The sequence below is a fragment of the Aptenodytes patagonicus genome, chromosome W (genome assembly GCF_965638725.1).
Source record: "Aptenodytes patagonicus chromosome W, bAptPat1.pri.cur, whole genome shotgun sequence".
In the NCBI taxonomy this organism is placed as follows: Eukaryota; Metazoa; Chordata; class Aves; order Sphenisciformes; family Spheniscidae; genus Aptenodytes; species Aptenodytes patagonicus.
This window is the reverse complement of record NC_134981.1, coordinates 30250008-30273962: the sequence shown is the minus strand read 5'-3', so window position 1 is coordinate 30273962 and position 23955 is coordinate 30250008. Positions and strand designations below refer to the sequence as shown.

General features: G+C 41.8%; 1 pseudogene; it reads right to left on the bottom strand.

Moving 5' to 3' along the window:
* The window catches only part of LOC143172223 (uncharacterized), a 67990-nt pseudogene that overhangs the window by 18302 nt on the left and 25733 nt on the right, over positions 1 to 23955 (bottom strand).

The following is a 23955-nucleotide window of genomic DNA, read 5'->3' as shown; positions in this document are numbered from 1 at the left end:
CAGCATCAGGGAAAGATGTTTTCTGTAATTTAATTGTTCCTTGGTTTGTAGATGGACCTAAACATGAGGTCCATCTAACATGAGACATTATTTCTGAATAGTTTTACTCTTGGCTGTAAACCTCTGCTATATGAATAGCAGATCTATTTGTCTTTTTTGAACTTGTATTTTTTTCATTCAGTTTTCTGCCTTCAGAATTCTGAATAACTTTATTTTTTGTATATTTCACCAAATTTGTTTTTCTGCTTTGTTCATTTTTAGCAAAACTTCCTTTGATGCTTTAGTATTATCATGTTGAACTGTGCCATCTGCATTTAATTCTATCTACAAAACAGGCCATATACTTCATTTCACTTTCTGATAAATTGCTTTATTATATACTAAAACTGTACTATTATAAAATTTCCTCTGCTTGTGCATCTTTTTAAGACAGCAGAACAGAGAAATTAAGGAACTAAGAAATATGTATATAAAAGTGTAAAAATTAATGGGTGAAATCAAATGATAAATATTACTGAAGTGCTTTACACTTTTATTTATTTCTGAAAATTGAACTGGTTTCAAACTGATATTCTGCCTTTAAAAAATTAAATCTACATTGCTCCTGTGGTCATATGCCAGAGTTACAGTTTCACATTTCTGGCAAACATGTCTGCAATGATTCTAGGAAATTATAAAGAAAGGGAAATAACATAGCGAAAACATGCAGAATTAACTCATGGCAATTTTGTAACAAAATTACTCCAAAGGCTGATGACTAACTAGAATTATCCTGTTGATTACTTCATATCTGGAGATAGAACCAGAACACAAACACTGCAACAACTCACACAACTGTTGAAATCATCAGTTATGCAGCCATAGTAAGAGGTTTTCCCAATGACAAGTTTACACCACCTTCTACTTGGAGAATATTCGTCATCAATCAACTAATGCTATGAAGTGTAATCTAAGACAGCATCATGGATGCTGTTATAGCACAACATTTCTAAGGACACCATAGACTGCACTACTGTGAGTAACAAAGTTATCATAACTACATAAAACTTTAGGAAGCAAGAATAAAGCGTCTGTGCACTGCATTATGTGTTTTGGATATTACCAGTTATCAGTGTTCAAAGGGGAGAAAACGAGAGGAGAAGACTACAGCTTTTAATGCCAAAAGCTGTTGTGCTATATGCAAACAATGACCCAAGTGACTGATCATGGTGTCTTGTCTTCATGTGAGGCACCAGCTTCCTCATCTTACTGAGGTTTCACAGCATAACTGTGCAACCCCTGTGCAAGACAATGGCTCCCTAGCCCTTTCCTATCAAAACCCAACACAAACAACTTACTGCACAGAGGCAAGAAGCATCTATCCTACTACTACAAGCCAGGCAACATCTCACAGTTTCAGTCAGGTTCTGCAAGTACAAAGAGGCACCAACATACCATACTCGTTGTACATTACCTCTGCAACACTTGCAAAAACTCAGCAAGAACCACTGTCCGTGAGAGGCAGCTGATTGCCTCTGCCTTGCATCTTTATGAGGCTGCAGTTTATCCCAAGTACCAGTAGGAATCAGCAGCTGTTTGCCAAAGAATTGGCATAACATTGAATATCACTGTTTCAGTCCCTGCTAGATATGAAGCATCTAGTACATTATGTATTGGTTTTGAAACACATTACAGAAATAGTTGTCTGCTTCAGTTTACTGAAGACTGCTAGCAAGCCCTTAACAGTTCAGCATTAAATTAACATCAGGATTCTTTGTAAAGATGTATCTGGTGCAGGTTTGTATCCTCTACACTTTGAGTATTTAACATATTCTCTGAATCATCTCCACCTGAAATGAAAATGAAAGACAGAAAGAAATCAGAATTGAAAAGACACCATAATTCTTTGCTTTGCATATATAACATCTTGTGTCCAGAATCTTGTGTGTAACAATACTTACCACATTTAGCTATCCAGAAAAATTATCAAGCCATAAGGGTTTTATTAGAATCTAAAACATATCAATATATAAAATATTAACATCTTGGAGCCTGATCTTTGTTGCAGACGGGATCTTGTACAAACCAGGACAGGTGAGAATAAAGTATGACATTATGCTCCCAAATTTTTCTGAAGATTAGTGACCTAAGCAATTCTTTCTGAAACTTAGAGGAGCTACTACATTTACCTAACTTATAATAGGCTTCCCTGATCTCCAAGAGACTTTTCTGAAGCCAGTGACAGTGGGATGATGGCCTAGCTTATGTCTTTCCCTGTTCAGCATACTTGGGCAGGGAAAGGGATGGAGTAGCTAAAGCCAAGTCATCGGTATAAAAATAGGCAGGGATATTCCCCAGCACCAATTCAGTGCCTTGCTGGTGGTTTGCTTTAGCTTTCCAGCTACCCTCTGTGCTGACAAAATGGCATAAAAAGAGGATAGCAGCTACCAAGATCTGACCCTAGATATGAATATACTTACTTAATCCATGCAAGTCTATGAATTTACTTCTGGCCAATATGTTCTTAAACCTAGACTAGCCACACCATATTGAACAAAAATCTAGCTCATCACCCTTTGTTATTTTGTACTGCAACATGAACCCTAACCCCAGCCCTTAGATTCACCCAACAACCCATGCTGGAACCAGCCTTAAATTTAACAGGCATTTCACAGCATGGCAACTCTTTCTCTACCACTTCGGGGAATCTGGCATGCCAGATCCTAGCCCTAGGATCACTGTTAGTCCAATGGATCCTGCCAGTCTTAGTCCTAAATCAAGCCCAATGGCCCAGCTATTGAGCACTGATTAAGCCAAATCCTAATCCAAACCATAATTTTGAACATACTTTTAGCCCACCAATATTTGTAAGGCTCAGAATATCTCAATGACCTTTGGAGGCTGCAGCCCTAATATCTAATCATGGGACCTCTCAAATACAGCAGTCCCTGCCAGGCTAATCCCTTACAGTAGCATTAACCTTGGTTTCACTCACATTTGAAGCCAGTAACTCCTGCCCACTCCTACAGCCCTGACTCTAAACCTATCCTGGGGACTCCTTCCAGACTTAAACATGCCACAGCCCACACTGACTCATCAGTGTCCAATAATCCTAATTCTAACTCTAATCAAGGCTTACCTTGTGGCACTTCTTTGTACCTGCCCCTGACCAAGCAGCCTCTTTTGAACCTTCTTCTCAACTTAGCTCCTAAGACTGTACAAGATGCAACTCTTGCCTTAGCTGAAATGTTCACCTACCAACCCCTTGCAAACTCAGCCTTTACCTTAGCTTAGCTACAGTAATATTACCCTGGTCCCAGCCCTAACACTAGCAGTTAAGGATAAGCCATTAAGGCTTGGCAACCCCTAAGATCTAGATCTAATCCTATATCCTCCATTTTTAATCTTATGGATTGTTCTAAATTCAGCCTCCAGGCCAGTTTAGAACCAAATCTTATCCCTAGCTCTAAGCCATACCACAGCTGTATCTCAGCAAGTCCTTCCATGCCCCATCTTACATTCGGATAGGCAACACCTGTTGTGCTTCAAATATTCATTTCAAATTCAAAGGTAGCTCCAGCCCAAGAAAAAGCTGGACACCATTATCTTTTATACTTTGCCAATGTACAGCAATTGTGCTGGGTAAGGAGTGCTCACTGGAACTCAGCAAAGCCCATGGAATTACTAGCAGTAATTAAGGAAATATAGTGCAACAGATGTTCTGAATTTCTCCAATTAATAGTGACGATATGTCAGAAGAATTCTCTCCTACCTGATACTGAATCTCTTCTGGATTTTGCTACATAGCTTTTAAGCAGTTTCCTTGTAGACGGGTCAGAAGCTTCTTCTAATGCACACCTTCCCATCTCATTTTTTAATAAGGGATCAGCTCCATACCAAAGTAATAACTCTACCATCTAGAAAAACAAGTTTTTCAGATTGTTTCTCTTCTGACAGTATTTTTCATACTCCTTCCTTATACAGGCTTCTCTCTGATGTACTCGACAGCATGAACAACTAAAAACAAATAACTCTCCATACTATGTGTTAATACACAAAAAATCTCTGCGCATGGCTGTGGCTGCACACCATACATGCATGTTTACTAAATCATGAAAACAATCATTAAAACTCCAGAAGACTGCTCAGGTCATAAATTATTCTGCAAGGAGATTATAAAATAGTGAAACAAGTAGTATTAAACAGTAGTAATCTATTCCTCGGTACTTCGGTCATTGTCCCAAACAGATAGAAAATCAATTAATTTCTGCTATTGGACAAATCCTGTAAATCATGGAATGGTTTGAACAGAAATTGGGCAGAAAGGACTTGCAAGCTCCTGAATTTACTCATAATCTGAAAAGACCAGCCCACATGTAATAAGACTATGTGACTTTCTGGACCCAACAACAATCATTTCTATTCCTAAACCATAATTTGTGTTCAATTTGGAATATACCTCATAATGGCCTTCTTTAACTGCATCTTGCAATGGTGTTATTTGTTCGCTTCCTCTAGCATTAACATCAGCTCCTGCTTTCAAAAGCTCATTTGCTATCCTATAAAAGCCTTCCACACTTGCTTCATGTAGTGCAGTCCAGCCTATGAAGAAAAAAACCTGGCAACTGAAACCTGTATTTCACATTTCGGTAAAATAATTTATAAAAATTTATGTCAGTTTTAGGTTGTCTATTTGATAAATATTTCAGAGAGATATACTGAAAAGGTAAAAACTGATGCACTTTACAATAAGTTGTATGAAGAAATGTTTATGAAAAAGTCACAAGGGTTGGGAGATCTCATTCTTTTGTCAAAATTTGCACTTACTGAAGAACCAGGTGCTGCTGTAACAATATTAGTTTTAGATTTGATAGTTCTGTTATGAACGAAAAGAAGAAAAATTATTCCACCCACACCTTAGTAATTTCTCCCTGAATAAAATGTATATGCTATTTTAAGAACAAGATAATTTTTCATGACGACCTTTTATTTATATAGCCATGCTGAAGAGGATAAGTAAGAAAGAGGAGACAAAATAAAGACCTGGAGTCTTTATTGCCAAACAAAAATGGTTTTTAAGACTATCTAAGAATGGTTCGAGTTTCCAAAGAAAGCAATGAAAAATCCTTACTGAAATTCCATATCCATTCCCAGCTATATGGAATAAACCAAGATATGAGCTTCATGACCCACAAAACAATTCTACTCCATGAAGGAGGTGTTGAGGAAAAATAAAAGATGGAATGTAAGTCTTTGAATTGGGTTTAGCATAGTTTTTTATCAGCTCCTTAAACATTCATTACATGAAAGTTTTTTGTAGAGTGAGAAAAGTAAGGGAAAAAGACAGAAGACCATTTTGATGGATAGCCTTACTCTTCAACCATCTCCCATTAGCAGAAGGTTGTCTGGGCCTAATTCACGCACTAAATATAAATTGCTTATTAAGACTGTTCTGCTCTCATTAAGCAAAATTCTCTTAATTTCATTGGAAAGAGAAACTCTTGAAGCTCTCTTATACATCACCCAACCCAGAATATTGTATATTTGTACAGAATTGGATTTATTATGGGCACAGGATGTTGCATCAGGTTGCCCAAAAGCTTTGTCCTATTAGGCTTTGTTCCCGAATGTTTGAAACTCAACAAAGTTTTAACTACATTGCCTAATAAGGACATAAGGAAGACTTAAGGAAGAAATTCTTTACAATGAGGGTGGTGAGACACTGGAATAGGTTGCCCAGAGAAGTTGTGGATGCCCCATCATGGAAGTGTTCAAAGTCAGGTTGGATGGGGCTCTGAGCAACCTGATTTAGTTGAAGATGTCCCTGCCCATGGCAGGGGGGATGGACTAGATGATCTTTAAAGGTCCCTTCCAACCCAAACCATTCTATGATTCTATGATAATGTCAACAGTGCTTCAAGATGAATTATTTTTAACAGTATCATCTGTACATTTTACTTGCATTTTATAGAGCCTATTTCATTAAGAAACTCTAGTAACTCCATATTCTGGAGCAAAAGCTTGAAATCTGTTAAGGGGAGGAGAAAAAAGGTTCACTTAGGTAAAGATATCTACTTCACCCTCAGTAAAAAGTATCCTCTATCTGATATACTAATAAGCCCCTGAAAAATTGCACCTGGAACATGTTTAATTGATAATCATTAGTTTAGCAACATGATTCTCCAAGGACCCTGTGCATGCTCCAGACCAAAGAGAAGCACAAGTTTCATTGCAACTGTTTTTCAGCTCCCCCAAGGCACTGTGAATCAAGACTCAAACTGAGAGCACAGACAGTGTCTCTCCCATGCTCTCCATATCCTTCATGCTGACGTCCAGGACATGAAAAAAATTAAAAAAACAAACCAAGAACTCAGTAAGGTACTGAAGCAGAGTACTGAAGCACAGGAGGAAGGAAAAAGACTAGGGTAAGATATGGATAATTACTGGTGGAGGGCTTTAAAGGAAGAGACAAGACACAGGGGCAGAATACAATCATCAGAACAGTGATTCCCAAAGAGAGTGAGATGAAAGTGCATTTCAAAATGGCACAGGACTGGCAACTCTACTTCTTTCTGATTACACCACCCTCACTAGAAAAGAATGAACTAGGGCCAGGTCAGCCTCTCATCTCTTCAAGGAGTTCAACTAAAACACATTTTGTGCAGGTGTGCTCCTTTTGCACCAAAAAATAGTGACCAGAGTCTGGGGGATGAAGAAACAGTGGTCTGGCAAAAGGCACAAAGGCAGAAAAAGGAAGCAGCAGCGAGGCTGAAAATTGGAACCACTGCACTTGAGTACACTTGCCCACAGAGGCTGCAGCTGAACCCACACTATTAATGTTTCTCTGTTGTCAGCAGGTGGCTTTGAAACCTACCAACAAAATATTTTCTCATCTACCTCTAGCACAAGTTAACACACATTACAAGTCACTCTATTAGCTCAAATGCCAGAATCCTATGCTGTAAAAGTCCGAAATCTGCTGCTGACCCAATCTATCGATCAGTATATTCCAGAAGACAGAATTTCTACCTTAATATCGGTCTGTTATATGCCTGCATCATGCAATAGCCTTTACCTGCAGAACATATTTTTTTTGAACCCACATAACAGTTGTGAAATCCTAGCTACTGCGCAGGATGGAAACACTCTAAGAATGAATCAAAGTTTTCTACCAAATGAGCCAGCTGTCTGTGAAACCATTTTCTCCTTTGTTATTGAAGTTTATCAGAGCCTAACAGATGAAGCAGGGAACTGCAAAATAAGGAAGGACAATCTTACGTTTGAAACACCTAATTGATACTTTAGGGTGTGGCAATGCCTTGGACACAGAGTATCACACATAAAGTTGGATAAGGTCAATTGCTTAAATCAAAACATTCACAGCTGGCCACTATTTGTCGTTCTTTTTTTCGTGTGCCCAAGATGAAATAAAAATGCAAAATAACAAGCACTCACAACTTTACCAAATCAAAGCAGTGCTAAGCTATGAAGCTACAACTTCCTTTAAGATGCAAGGGGCAAAATCACAGTCCCTGAAAAATTAAACTGGAAAATCTAAATCTTAGGGTCTCAAGTTGACCACTGAAATGGACAAAAAAAAAATCTTTAAAAAACATTATGTTGATTATTTAAGTAATGGACTGTTTTGTGATAAGCATGCACAGATTGTTGAATTAAGGCTAAGTGTCCTGGTTTCAGCAGGGATAGAGTTAATTTCCTTCCTAGTAGCTGGTACAGTGCTGTGTTTTGGATTTAGGATGAGAACAATGTTGATAACCACCCATGTTTTAGTTGTTGCTAGGTAATGCTTACACTAGCCAAGGACTTTTTAGTTTTCCATGCTCTACTGACTGAGAAGGCTGGAGGTGCACAAGAAGCTGGGAGGGGGGCACAGCCAAACTGGCCAAAGGGACATTCCATACCATGTGACATGATGCTCAGTACATAAACTGGGGAAAGCTGGCCGGGGGGGCCGCTGCTCGGGGACTGGCTGGGCATTGGTCGGCGGGTGGTGAGCAATTGTACTGTGCATCACTTGCTTTGTGTATTATTATTATTACCATATTATTATTATTATCATATTATTATTATAATTTTATTTCAATTATTAAACTGTTTTTATCTCAACCCACGAGTTTTTCTCACTTCTGCTCTTCCAATTCTCTCCCCCATCCCACCGTGGGTGGGGGGAGTGAGCGAGCGGCTGCATGGTGCTCAGTTGCCGACTGAGGTTAAACCACGACACTAAGTAAACTTAATTGCATAATTTTGTAAGTTTTTGAGTGCTTTTCAGCAAAATTTTCTTTTTGAATATACTTTTATACATAGGTCTATATATTTTCTCATGAACAATTACCAAGTTAAACCAACAAAAATTCAATAATCTACTGACTAGTCACAAACCTACAGTCTCTTTCACTGCACAAACTCATAATATGTACTTTTATTAGGTATAGGTAGATACTTGTTTTGAAAATAGTATTTTAATACAACTGCAACTTACCAGCATAATCCTGAACATTTACATTTCCACCAGCTTTTATTATGTTATGTACAAGGTCCACATCTTCATCAGCAACAGCTCTATGCAGTAAGGTCTCACCAAAACTATTCTTCCTATTGATTCTTGAAAGTGAAATGGGGCAAACAGGATTTACAGGATTCCTACCAAAGGCTTCTTGTCCTGAAAAATAATGTAAAAGATCTGTTGAACAGAAAAATATCTTTCCTCTCTTACTTTGGCTTCACTTTGCATTACAGTTTCTGGATAAGTTTTCTGGAGAAAAAATGCTCATTCAATCTAGTAGAAACGAATATATCAAAAGACACATTACCAATTAAATAATAACCCCATTCAATAAAAGATGCCATAGTGAATTCCATAACAGAACTTCAACTGAAATTCAACACACGGAAATATGACTTTGTAAAAGTGTGTTAAGTTTAGACTTTTTGCTTTTTAATGACATTTTTGCAAAGTGCATTGTTTCCCACTGGATGATAAAAATGCTATTCTAGGTTACAATTTATTACAAAATGAGCATTTCATTAGCTAGTCAGTTATTCAGTAATTTCTCTTTTCTTAAAAGCCAAATTTATCAGCAGTTCTTTTGTACTCATTTATGTTTTAAAACCTCTGGTTCATGAGCAAGGAGTATTTACATGAGGATAGTGAATGAGATGAGCTCCCTCAGATTACTTTTCCCCATTACTTCACAACCAGCACAGCTACTTGTGCAATGAGGAAAAGATGAACAGTTAGGACAAAAACCTCATTAGCTATCCCACTGAAAATTATCCCTGCTTGGGAGTCTGAGGCCTAAATGTAAAAAATAAAATATAAAAGATACTATTTTTAAATTTTAGTTTATTATTTTACAAAAAAAATGCTATCTCCCATTATGCACCCATTACAGTTTTCAGCTTGGGTGAAATGATTTCTGATATATAGATGAGCTGTCCTGTACTTCATCAGCAGTGCCATCCCAGCATCCCTTCACACTATGGAGAAGAGTATCCTGGCTACAGCCTCTTCTGAAAAATAGGGAGGAAGGAAAGAAGGGAGGAAGGAAAGGACAGGAGGATGGTCTGCAGGAAAGCACAATGCATGGCCCAGGCCATTGATTGATCTACTAATGAAAAACCTTGGGTTTGCAGGGACAGTAGGCTATATCTACTGCTCCTCTCCACAAGCTGTAACAGATGTGGCTCACTGGCCCTAAAACTCCACCTGGGTGTCAGGAATAGACATTTTAAATATGACCTTAAAAAACATAGTTCTCCTAGAGCTGTAACTCACAAAGCCTGATGTTTCTGCTGTTTTGTGCACTGTGATATACTGTGAGCTCAGATTAAATTGTTCCCAACCTTAAGTTCTTGACTCTATATAGATTTTTAGAATCCAATAGATATGGACTTACCCAGTACCTTTCCTCAGCTGAGCACATGGAGAGTCCGTCTCCTCTACCTGTCCAGCCTTGCAAGACCTTAATCATTTATGATACTGCAGTCCCTAGTCAAAGCTGATTTAAATCAGCCAAGAAGTTCAGGAGGGATTAAATCACAGACATACACAGAACAAGGTGCAGTTTTATGTTACGCTTAACCCAATTTAACTTGTTACTTCAAGAGGACCTATTTACCGTCACTTCTACATTGCCTTCCCTACCGCCTTCCTTGTGTCTGACCTCGTGCAAAACAAGTGATGCTTGCTAATCCAAAACAAAACTTTTTGTGGGGCTGTTTTTCAGTGAATTGCCAAACTAAGATGACTCACAGACTTGACTGCTAGGTCTGATGCAAAAGGGAAGTAAACTTGCTAGACTGGATTAACATGAAGCTACCTCTATAGGCAGTGCAACTCTTTCTGCAAAAATCATGCTAAAAAACCAACAGCTTGTTTCTTGAGTAGAAACTAGTAAGTCAATTTGAAATAGCTGAGCAGTTAGTCATACAACTTTAAATCTCATAAAAATGGTGCTTCCACTGGGAATAATGAAAACCCTGCAAGAGAGAAGGGTTGTTGATTGGTGGTAGAATTATTCATATTTTATAAGATCTATAATGTAGCTGTTACAGTTCAAATACTTCCAAACTTTGTAAGTTGTTTAAACGATTGTAGGTGCACAGATAAATCCAGACTGAGTGGGCTTAAACAAAAAAAAACACCACAACCCTTTTAAGACCCCAATCTTAAAGGTGCTGGAGTGAGCACATAAGTGAGGAAATTCTGTATTCTCCTACACACTTCCTCTGCGAGCCAAAGAATTTCTCTGCATGCATTTTCAAAGGATGAAAAATAGCAATCTTCCTCTCTGACAAAGCACGTTGTAAGGAAAAATACTTCAAAGAGTGCTCCGTGACTGTGGTAGTGAAGGCCCTATAATCCTATATTTAAAACAGACAGGATAACAACAGCAGGCATTTAAAATAAACTGCTTTGTATAGGTCAATTCTCGGGGATGGCATTGCCTTCAGAATGATGTTGCACACAGAATACTAGATTATAGAATCAGGATCTACATTTTCACTCTGCATGAAAACATTTTTCTTCTGCTTTTCAGAATACACCATAAATTTTTCATATATAACACTGTGATAAAACTTGCATCCTGAAAAAAAATCTCATGATTCTTAATGAGTTTATGCAAACAAGTCAACTGTTAGGTTGCTAATATGTGGATTTAAACAAGTGAGGGAATTTATCAATAATTTTAATTATTAAAATGAATGTTTACACCATCTTTTAAAAATAAATCCATGCCAATATATTGGAAAGGTTATGAATATTTGAGTCAGTATAGTTGTTCAAATGAAAAAATAATCTGTATGATAAACATCAGAGAATATATCTTCCTTGTCTGCTCAGCTTTTCTATCCTCATTCAGAGTTATTTCCTGGCATATGTTGGTTTCTAGATCCTGCTTGTCTTTAGAAGTAGATTTCTGAATTTTACTGACAAGAGGTTTGCTTAGAATCAACAAAAATATTCTCTTCTCTATATAAATCGATGTTTATAGTAGAGCTAAGAATGTGAATATATTTGATTTTAAAAGGAAATTTGTAATAGCATGCAAGTATATACACTAAATTAGGTAGTACAGAATAAAGAGTAAATCAGGAGAGAAACTGACTTCCAGATCTTTAAATAAGATCATGTAAAATCATTAACATGAGGAATGAGTAGTCTGTATGCATTGTATTTGTTACATTAATAAAAAAAATAATTTAAGAATATTATGCATGATTTTGTCATACTCAAAACCCTTAGCTTTGTTTCTTGTTGTATTGCCATTGTGAGACATCCTCTGCTGAGTCTCTTTTAGTATTTAGTGATGACTAGAAACATGATCTCTGCACTTTCTTGAGGAGGTCTCTCTTAACTATATCGATCTTGATGTTGTTTGGGCGGTTTCTGCACATGCAGCAACCTCCACTGAATGTGAACTTCCCTCCCTAGTTTGCTTTTCACTAGAAGTGGCACTCCAGTAATCTGAAATTACTCATTTCTCTCTCTGCTGATCACCCACAAGATGTGACAAAAAAGAAATATTAGAAGCAACTGGTAAGCATGCAGTTAAAACAAGGGCTGTATATATATAAGAAGAGCTCAAAGAATATTGTCTTATAAATTATATATGTGCTCACAGACAATGGAGGGGTTGCTGTGCTGGTTTTGGCTGGGATAGAGTTAATTTTCTTCATAGTAGCTAGTATGGGGGCTATGTTTTGGATTTGTGCTGAAAACAGTGTTGATAATACAGGGATGTTTTAGTTACTGCTGAGCAGTGCTTACACAGAGCCAAGGCCTTTTCTGCTTCTCACACCACCCCACCAGCGAGTAGGCTGGGGGTGCACAAGAAGTTGGGAGGGGACACAGCCGGGACAGCTGACCCCAACTGACCAAAGGGATATTCCATACCATATGACATCATGATCAGCAATAAAAGCTGAGGGAAGAAGAAGGAAGGAGTGGGACGTTCGGAGTTATGGCATTTGACTTCCCAAGTAACCGTTAGGCGTGATGGAGCCCTGCTTTCCTGGAGATGGCTAAACACCTGCCTGCCAATGGGAACTAGTGAATGAATTCCTTGTTTTGCTTTGCTTGTGTGCGCGGCTTTTGCTTTACCTATTAAACTGTCTTTATCTCAACCCATGAGTTTTCTCACTTTTCCTCTTACGATTCTCTCCCCCATCCCATTGTGGGGGGGGGAGGGGAGTGAGCGAGCAGCTGTGTGGTGCTTAGTTGCTGACTGGGGTTAAACCACGACAATCCTCCATTTCCATATGTGTCCCAAGAAAGGACTAACAAGTTCTCTCACATCACTGTGAAAGAATTCGTATGCATGTGTGCTGAGGGTGTACCCTAAGAGCTTTCAGCATTACTCAAGTGTTTAATAAGCTAATGAGTACCCAGGCTGTTTCAGCAACTTGAGTGATACTCAGCAGCATGTCACACTCGACTAAAACAGAGAATAAACTCAAGTAACTCAATTTTACTGCCATGTGATGGCTTATCCTTACGATGGTATTTCTCTCCCTTACTATTAGAGATAAGCCTCTGGTATACACCAATCATTTTACACAAGTTAGGACAAGGTGAATCACCATCATCTCTGAAAGTAGCTCTTTCTCTTCACCAGTGGTAGGGGGAACCAGGATGCCTAGTGTCATCTAGATGCCTGGCTTTTAGAAGAAGGCCAATAGCATCCTGGCCTGTATCAGAAATAGTGTGGCCAGCAGGAGTAGGGAAGTGATTGTCCCTTTGTACTCGGCACTGGTGAGGCCGCCCCTCGAATACTGTGTTCAGTTTTGGGCCCCTCACTACAAGAAAGACATTGAGGTGCTGGAGTGTGTCCAAAGAAGAGCAACAAAGCTGGTGAAGGGTCTAGAGAACAAGTCTTATGAGGAGCGGCTGAGGGAACTGGGGCTGTTTAGTCTGGAGAAAAGGAGGCTGAGGGGAGACCTTATCGCTCTCTGCAACTACCTGAAAGGAGGTTGTAGCGAGGTGGGCGTCGGTCTCTTCTCCCGAGTAACAAGTGATAGGATGAGAGGAAACGGCCTCAAGTTGTGCCAGGGGAGGTTTAGACTGGATATTAGGAAAAATTTCTTCACTGAAACGGTTATCAAGCATTGGAACAGGCTGCCCAGGGAAGTGGTGGAGTCACCATCCCTGGAGGTATTTTAAAGACACGTAGATGTGGCACTTAGGGACATGGTTTAGTGGTGGACTTGGCAGTGTTAGGTTTACAGTTGGACTCAATGATCTTAGAGGTCTTTTCCAACCTAAATGATTCTATGATTCTATGGCAGTTGGGGGAAACCAAATATTTCAGTTTACAAAACTATCAATGCAGTACTTTCTGTGGCATTACATCTGCTATGGGAGGAGGGTCAGAGAAAGAGAAGAAAAAAATTCAAAGAGGAAAAAAAGCCACTTGCTTTATAAGGGACCATATATTAAAATAAATGGGCTATCTAGCATCCTAATTACATTGACAGGACAGTACAGGCTCTCCTCTTTTGGGTACTTGTTACACCACAAGAATACAACAAGAAACATGGATGAGAAAACACCGAGGTGAACAACATACTGTTAGAACGCAACAGTTACTAAAAAATTAACCAGGATTTTTTCCTCATTAAATCACCTCCCTACTTTCTGCCTTCAAGAACAGCAGATGGAGGCACAAAAAAAACCTAAAATCAATTATTAATCGACAAGAGGTTATAGATCCCCATTCCCATAGGACCCTGCTTCACAGTCTTAACTGCAATATTGGGTAAATCTATACATTAAGCTTCACACAGCTGTGCTAAAAATTTCAGAAATTAACACTTCACTGAAAGAGCCTTACAGTTTGCTATGGTTCTGAGACAATTAGCCTAGAGACTTTTCAGCACCTTGAAATTAGCTACCTTTGCAGCACATTTTATTACATATTGTTATATTCAGTTAATACTACCAGCAAAAGACGAAATTAACTGATAGTCTTGGATGCTTTATGCCATTCTGGGGAAGCAAAGTGGCTGTAAAACCAGCTTAAATAGCTAGTTATACGTGGCTTATCGTTGATTTGCAGCTCCAGATTATTCAAAGACAACACAGAGCAGAGAATCTGATTCCAGATTTACAAGGGATGTCTACTACACTCTATAGCATACACATACTTCTCCTATGTGTCCTTCTCTTTCCCTTATTATAACCTAAACAGGAAGAGACTATAACGTTGTTTTCCCTTCATGTCTCCCTCTATATTTTTGCATTCGTGTTGTTGAATTCAAATGACCTATTCCAGATCACCTTTACAGCACAGGATATACATAGTGGAGAGAACAGCACAGGGTAAGAGAAAAAACAGAAGGATCACATGTTGTATCCATACAAACTGGCTTCTTCAGGGGAGGACATGAACATAAAACCATGCCTCAGTTTTTTCACTAAGTCTCGCATAGGCAGAACTAAACAACATAAATGCACTTCTAAATATCCATGTAAAAAATCATAGAATCATAGAATCATTGAGGTTGGAAAAGACCTCTAAGATCATCGAGTCCAACCGTCAACCCAACACCACCATGCCCACTAAACCATGTCCCTAAGCGCTGCATCTACACATCTTTTAAATACCTCCAGGGATGGGGACTCCACCACTTCCCTGGGCAGCCTGTTCCAATGTTTCACCACTCTTTCAGTAAAGAAATTTTTCCTTACATCCAATCTAAACCTCCCCTGCCGCAACTTGAGGCCATTTCCTCTCGTCCTATCACTTGTTACTTCGGAGAAAAGACCAACACCCACCTCGCTACAACCTCCTTTCAGGTAGTTGTAGAGAGCGATGAGGTCTCCCCTCAGCCTCCTTTTCTCCAGGCTGAACAGTCCCAGTTCCCTCAGCCGCTCCTCATAAGACTTGTTCTCCAGACCCCTCACCAGCCTCGTTGCCCTTCTCTGGACACGCTCCAGCACCTCAACGTCCTTCTTGTAGTGAGGGGCCCAAAACTGAACACAGTATTCGAGGTGCGGCCTCACCAGGGCCGAGTACAGGGGCACGATCACTTCCCTACTCCTGCTGGCCACACTATTTCTGATACAGGCCAGGATGCCATTGGCCTTCTCGGTCGCCTGGGCACACTGCCGGCTCATATTCAGCCGGCTGTCGACCAACACCCCCAGGTCCTTCTCTGCTGGGCAGCTTTCCAGCCACTCTTCCCCAAGCCTGTAGCGCTGCATGGGGTTGTTGTGGCCAAAGTGCAGGACCCGGCACTTGGCCTTGTTGAACCTCATACAGTTGGCCTGGGCCCATCGATCCAGCCTGTCCAGGTCCCTCTGCAGAGCCTTCCTACCCTCGCGCAGATCAACACTCCCGCCCAACTTGGTGTCATCTGCAAACTTACTGAGGGTGCACTCAATCCCCTCATCCAGGTCATCAATAAAGATATTAAACAAGACCGGCCCCAGTACTGAGCCCTGGGGAACACCGCTCGTGACCGGCCGCCAACTGGATGTAACTCCATTCACCACAACTCTCTGGGCCCGGCCGTCCAGACAGTTTTTGACCCAGCGCAGAGTACACCTGTCTAAGCCGTGAGCCGCCAGCTTCTCTAGGAGAATGCTGTGGGAGACAGTGTCAAAGGCCTTGCTGAAGTCCAGGTAGACCACATCCACAGCCTTTCCCTCATCCACTAGGCGGGTCACCTGGTCATAGAAGGAGATCAGGTTGGTCAAGCAGGACCTGCCTTTCATGAATCCGTGCTGGCTAGGCCGGATCCCCTGGTTGTCCCGCTCATGCCTTGTGAGCGCCCTCTAGATGAACCGCTCCATAATCTTCCCCGGCACCGAGGTCAGGCTGACAGGCCTGTAGTTCCCTGGATCCTCCTTCCGGCCCTTCTTGTGGATGGGCGTCACATTGGCAAGCCTCCAGTCGTCCGGGACCTCCCCCGTCAACCAGGACCGCTGATAAATGATGGAAAGCGGCTTGGCGAGCACCTCCGCCAGCTCCCTCAGCACTCTCGGGTGGATCCCATCCGGCCCCATAGACTTGTGAGCGTCCAGGTGGCATAGCAGGTCATTGACTGCTTCCTCTTGGATTACGGGGGGTTCATCCTGCTCGCCGTCCCCATCTTCCAGCTCGGGGGGCCGAGTACCCTGAGGATAACTGGTCTGCCTGTTAAAGACTGAGGCAAAGAAGGCATTAAGTACCTCAGCCTTCTCCTCATCCTCGGTGACAATGTTCCCCCCTGCATCCAATAAGGGATGGAGATTTTCCTTGGCTCTCTTCTGGTCATTAATATATTTGTAAAAACATTTTTTGTTGTCTCTAACGACAGCGGCCAGATTGCGTTCTAGCTGGGCTTTTGCCTTTCTCATTTCTTCTCTGCACGACCTAACGAGATCCCTGTACTCTTCTTGAGTCGCCTGCCCCTTCTTCCACAAGGGGTAAACTCTCCTTTTTTTCCTGAGTCCCAGCAAGAGCTCCCCGTTCAGCCACGCCGGTCGTCTTCCCCGCCCGTTCTTCTTACGGCGTACAGGGACAGCCTGCTCCTGTGCCTTTAAGACTTCCTTCTTGAAGAACGTCCAGCCTTCCTGGACCCCTTTGCCCTTCAGGACCGTCTCCCAAGGGACTCTCTCAACCAACGTCCTGAACAGGCCAAAGTCCGCCCTCCGGAAATCCATGGTTGTGGTTTTGCTGCCCCCCCTCCTTACTTCACCAAGAATCGAGAATTCTACCATTTCATGGTCGCTAAGCCCAAGACGGCCTCCGACCACCACATCTCCCACCAGTCCTTCTCTGTTTGTAAGCAGCAGGTCGAGCGAGGCACCTCCCCTGGTAGGCTCACTTACCAGCTGTGTCAGGAAGTTGTCTTCTACACACTCCAGGAACCTCCTAGACTGCTTCCTCTCTGCCATGTTGTATTTCCAGCAGATGTCCGGGAAGTTGAAGTCCCCCACAAGAACAAGGGCTAGCGATTGAGAGACTTCTGCCAGCTGCTTATAGAACGCTTCATCTGCCCCTTCATCCTGGTTGGGTGGTCTATAACAGACTCCCAGCAGGATATCTGCCTCGTTGGCCTTCCCCCTCATCCTTACCCATAGACACTCAACCGTATCTTCATCACAGTCGTTGAGCTCTAGACAATCGAAACACTCCCTAACATACAGGGCCACCCCACCGCCTCTCCTTCCTCGCCTGTCCCTTCTGAAGAGTCTATAGCCATCCATTGCAGCACTCCAGTCATGAGAGTCACCCCACCATGTTTCTGTGATGGCGACTAAGTCATATCTCTCCTGCCGCACAATGGCTTCCAGCTCCTCCTGCTTGCTGCCCATGCTGCGTGCATTGGTGTATATGCACTTGAGCTGGGCTATCGATTTCGCCCCTGGCATCGGCACGCCACCCCTCGGCTCATCTCTAGCGAGCCTGGTTTTATCCCCTTCCCCCTTCGAACCTAGTTTAAACCCCTCTCAATGAGCCCTGCCAATTCATGAGCCATGATCCTTTTTCCCCTGTGAGACAGCTGGACTCCGTCTGTCACCAGCAGGCCCGGTGCCATGTAAACCTCCCCATGATCAAAAAAACCAAAATTCCTCCGATGGCACCAGCCCCTGAGCCACGCGTTGATCAGGTGTGTTTTCCTGCTCCTTTCAGTATCCTTCCCTGCCACTGTAGGGATAGAGGAAAACACTACCTGTGCTCCCGATCCTTCAACCAGTCGCCCCAGTGCCCTGAAGTCCCTCTTGATCACTGCAGGACTTCTCTCTGCATCCTCATCACTGCCAGCCTGTATAACCAGCAGCGGGTAGTAATCAGAAGGCCGTACCAAACCAGGGAGCTTCCTAGTGATGTCTCTGACCCAGGCCCCAGGGAGGCAGCAGACTTCCCTGTGGGACGGGTCCGGTCGGCATATCGGGCCCTCTGTTCCCCTCAGAAGGGAATCGCCTATGACAATTACCCTCCTTTTTTTCTTAGCAGCGGCAGTCATAATGCGTGGGGCTGACTGCCTCACCCTAGGCGACCCCCCGGATGGACCTTCGTCTACATCCTCGCTTGCCTCGCCCTCAAGTTCCAGGGCCCCATATCTGTTGTGTAAAGGCAACCGGGAAGGTGAGGGAGGCCGGGCGGGGGTTCGCCTGGCACACCGAGCAGGGACCTGTTTCCATTCCCCCCCGTCGCTTAGGTCCCCTCTTTCTACCTGGTGGCAAGAAGGCAGGGGATCCTCTGCTTCTCGCGGAGCCTCCTTCTGCTGCCTCTGCCTCAGGGATGGTAGGGTGCGGCTCCACCAATCTATCTCCCTCTCACACTCCCGGATACTCCTCAACCTTTCCACCTCCTCCTTCAGCTCTGCCACCAGGCTGAGCAGATCATCCACCTGGTCACACCGCACACAGGTGTTGTCTCTGCTGCCCTCTGGTACAGCTGACAGGCTCAGGCACTCCCTGCAGCCAGAGACCTGGACAGCTGTAAATCCCTGTAAGTAATCTCGCTAGTCTACAGGAAAGACATGGCTATAATTCTTTTTGTAATACTTGCAAAGCATTTGTACGCTACAGCAGTAGGAGCTATGAAAGCAGAACACAGCACACTATAGTCTGGAGAAAAAACAGAACAGGATGGGGTAGGAAACTAGAGTTGAAATTGGCTGGTATGTGCCAGTGTGCTACAGTGAAATAACAGAATAGTGTTTTGGAACGTTCCTTGGAGGCAATGTGAGACAAAGAAGATATACAGAGGGACCAGGAGTTTTTGAAACTCCCATGCTGATTCTAGATTTCCACGTCAGTCACTGATTTAACTTTACTAGGATTTCCCATCCCAGCATGCTCAGCCATTTTCATAACATGGATATATCAAAACAGAAAAATACTACTGGACTTTTAAAACAAAAACAATTAAAATGTATTAAACATAAATTACTGATGCCAGTTTATTCTCTAGTAAGATTCACATCTCCAAGTAATTTGACTATTCTATAAAATATTTTATGATAAACATAAGTTTTCAAATACTAATTAAACTGTGTATGTACTTGCTCATTTGTTGTCCTCTGCAAGTTAGATCCTGTTAAGGCTTTTACTTCTTCCACCTGAATTGTAGGAAGCTGAGGCTCAAACATGTTTGTTGTTTGTGTACAGTCATCATCTAACTGGGGAATACTGGGTTCTGAATCTAACTGCTCTCCCTCAGTGTTAAGCTGTCTCTCGTTCGGCACTGCAGGAGTAACAGACTGTACTACAGATCCTGACAAGAAATTCAGAGCTGTCACAAGCTCTACTGGCAGGGCATCACTGCTCTCATCTGCTGATAGATCAATGGAAAAGGCATGACCCTGACACTCTAACATGTCATGCAATGGGTTTATCATTTTAAGACTCTCAGAATCACTGAGGGATCTCAACAAATCACTGATTTCAAATTCACCAGTCTCTATACTCTGTTCAGTGAATGCTTCCATTAAAATCTTCCCTAGGGATGTCAGTGAAAGATCTGTATCATTATTAGGGGAATGTTCTTTTACTCTGTTATCTGTGTCAATAATGGTCATGGAGGTTCTCTGGCAATCTTCTAAAACATGCGGAAATATAACTTGTAGTGTCTGTTCCTTTGGAACTGTTATTATCTCCTTCAGAAAGGCATCTAGACACAAGCTTATTTCTGGAGAGAGATCTTCATGACTTAATTTCTGTGAAATCTAAACATTAAAAAAAAAATGTTTACAAAAAGGAATAGAACAACTCTTTCTAAGCAGCATGCAATTAACATTCACTTTACAAGTCATCCGTATGCATACATATATTTTATTTGCATTTTTTGCATAAACTACAAGACTTGTAAGCCTTCCCTAAGAATTCATACAATTTCTTAACAAGGGTTAGACTGAGGTCTCAGTTTCAAAAGTAGAACACTTCAGCTGTTGACTTCCCTAGCAGTGAAAATCCAGAATAAGAGAGACTAAATCTGTTATAAAGTCAAAGATACTATGCCATTGCCAATGATCTGAAGGTGTTAAAAGGCTTTAAAAGAAAGGCATTAAAAATTTCTGTCACACAGAAACAATGAAACTGGACATATTCACAACAATATAAAAAGCATAGTTAGTAAAACACAATATACTCTGAGTTTTGATTACGTGTTTATGTGGATCCCACACAGGTATGGGATTTGTGAGGCATTTGTGCCTCACAAGCTTCAGTTCAAAACCTTAGGAGTATCTTTGGAGGCTGCACATTTGAGTTTCCACACTGAGTACAGAACCACAAAACCATAACTGTTCTGGAAAAGTAATACTGCTGTTGTTTTTCTAATCACTTTGAGCTGCTTTCAACAGATGCACACACTTTTATACCAATTAATTTCATTTTTTTTCCTATATCTGTTTCAAATGCTTCTGCAGGAGAAAATCAGATGCCTCAGCAGGCCTAAAATATTTTTTCTATATAAAGTGTATATATAATAGTGGTGTTGCTTAGTAATAATGGATCTTAAGATAATTTCTTTCAATACGTTTTGAGACTCTTCCTGCCAGCAAGTGGCAATACGGCACAGTGCAAGAATCCTTTAACCACTGATAACATAATTTTGATAAAGCTCATACACAATAAAACAGAAAGGGCAGAAATCTGACAGCATTGACTCACGTTCAGTTTGTAAGCCATTATAAATCCCTGATCCTTTGTTGAAAAATTATTCCCCAGTCTGCTGTTTCCCATCTTGTACTTGTGCAGCTAATTGTTCCTTTTTAAGTACTGACTACTTTTTACTTTGCTGTATCTAATTACAGTTTCTTTTTAGACCACTTCTATAATTTGTGCAGACTTTAAACAACTGGGAAAAAAACACTGGCATAACGTTCTGTACTTGAAGAACTGTGGTATAAACAGCATGTATGTACATTATAAATTTCCTACAAATAAGGCTTGGTGCGCCTGTTGAAGGGCAGGTGAAACTTACATTTATATTAATGGAGAAGGATCAGGCAGGCATAAATGGTTCATTTTGCAAGATCCTAAACACTCAAATGGCAACTGAAATCCAACACTTAAATGTGACTGGTGTTCACAAAACCCCCATCCAACTACAGGTGCCTAAATTTCTTTAGCATTCATTTCTGCTGGCAAAATCCTGTGGGACTTGCTCTACACGTAATTAAAATCTGCAGAACATAACAAAAGTCCAAACTTCCCCTCCCCAAAACCCATCCTCAGCTGCCACTTATCCATAAAGACACTTAAAGCCCCAAATGCCTAAGGTCCCTATACCTCCAATTGTCTGTTGAAAAGGAACAGTGGAGCTGCTGAAGGAGCATGGCTGAGCCAGCTGGGAATTGAACTGAAGCATCAGCAGATTCTGAAACAGGGAATTTTCTTTCTTGTGGACCCCAGTCTGGTAAATATGGTCTGAATACACATTTCACTCAAAGGAGGAGCAGGATTCCCCCTCAGTCAGTAGCTCAGCAGTAAAATATCGACATTGTGGTAAATGCAGGTTCAGGGCCATCCTTCACCAAAAGAGCTATGCTTCAAGCAACTCATTTCAAAAAGAGGTTCCTATGTAAGAATATCAAAGAGAAAAAGGTATCTCTTTGGCATTAAGTTGTTAATTCTTTTTAGGGTTTGAATGCCAATCATCTCATGGCATCTGTGAATCTCTTCCACTGAGCATGAGCACACTACTTCGAAAGCCTTGGTTCAAATCCCACTATCCTCATGTCTCAATAATTCCCAGTACAAATACAAATCAAGGTGCTCCTTAATCCAGGCACAAATCCTGCTGACCTTCTAGCATCAGCCCAGAATCTCTTGTCTCCCCATCTTATCCAGGAAGCGCACACTGGGTAACAGCTGAGCATGGCCACAGTCAACTCCAGCCTCAGCCAATTCAGAACCTTGCACCGGAGGAAGCAGAAGGACAGGGAAGTCAAGCAGAGGTCTCATCTAAAAAAAAAGCACCTTACTTGACTGTGGATATAAAAACTGTGGGTTAATAAACTCACTGCACTGAAAGCCAGTGAGCGAGCCAGGCTTAGCCAAGCCTTAGATGTCTAACTCTCCCTGTACACGACATGAGCAAGCTTAAATCTGGCCCGTCAGTTCCAGCAGATGGCAGTGCATTCACATCACCTTTGTGAATCTTGCCATGAAAGGATTTTTTTTCTGTGTTTGAGAACAATTAAAAAGTTGTCGAGAAATTGGTGGCTATTTGGTGTCACAGATTGTGTCTTGCGAATGTTACAAAAGATAAAAGTGGACTGAATAATACTGAAGCATAAATAATGAAGGTGGAGTGGAAATGTTAAGTGGACTCCTGTATCTGCTAGCTCCGAGTCAAACAATAGCAGAGTTCAGCCTTTCAAAACATACATACAAGAGAATCACTATAAAAGAGTTAAGGCTTTTGTGAGAATGTTGAACTGAAGATTATTGCAATATACTGGGACATGAGAGATGCACAAAGAGAATCACAGAACAGTTGAGGTTGGAAGGGACCTCTTGAGATCATCTAGTCCAACCTCACTGCTCAAGCAGTGTCAGCTGCAGCAGGTTGCCCAGGACCATGTCCAGTCAGGTTTTGAGTATCTACACAGGTGGAGACTCCACAACCTCTCTGGGCAACCTGTTCCAGTGTTTGACCACCCTCACAGTTGAAAAGTGTTGTCTTGTGTTCAGATGGGATTTATTTCTTTTTAATTTGTGCCCATTTCCTCTTGTCCTATCAGTGGGCACTACTGAGAAGTCTGGCTCCCTCATCTTCATTCCTTCCTGTCAGGTATTTATACACATCAGTAAGATCCCCCTGAGCCTTCTCTTCTCCAGGCTGAATAGTCCCAGCTCTCTCAGCCTGTCCTCATACGAAATATGCTCCAGTCCCTCATTCATCTTTGTGGCCCTGTGCTGGACTCGCTCCAGTATGTCCATATCTTTCTTGTACTGAGGACCCAGAACTGGACACAGTACTCTAGAGGTGGCCTTACCAGTGCTGAGTAGAGGAAGGATCACCTCCCTTGACCTGCTGGCAACACTCTTCCTAATGCAGCCCAGGATATTGTTCACTGCCTTTGCCGCAAGGGTGTATTGCTGGTTCGTGGCCAGCTTATTGTCCACCAGGATCCCCGGGTCCTTCTCTGCAGAGCTACTTTCCAGCCAGTTGGTCCCCAGCATGTACTGGTGCCTGGGGTTATTCCTCCCCAGATGCAGGACTTTGTATTTCCCCTTGTTGAACTTCATGAGATTCCTCTCTGCCTGGTTCTCCAGCCTGTCCAAGTCCCTCTGAATGGCAACACAACTATCTGGTGTATTAGTCACTCCTCCCAGTACCATCTCTGAACCTGCTGAGGGTGCACTCTGTTCCATTTCTCAGGTCATTAATGAAGATGTTGAACAGTATTGGCCCCACTATTGACAGACTAACCACAATAGAAATCAGAGCTGCTACTTCATCAAAATCAAGAAAACCCAGCAAGACTCATTTTATGGTGTCAGGA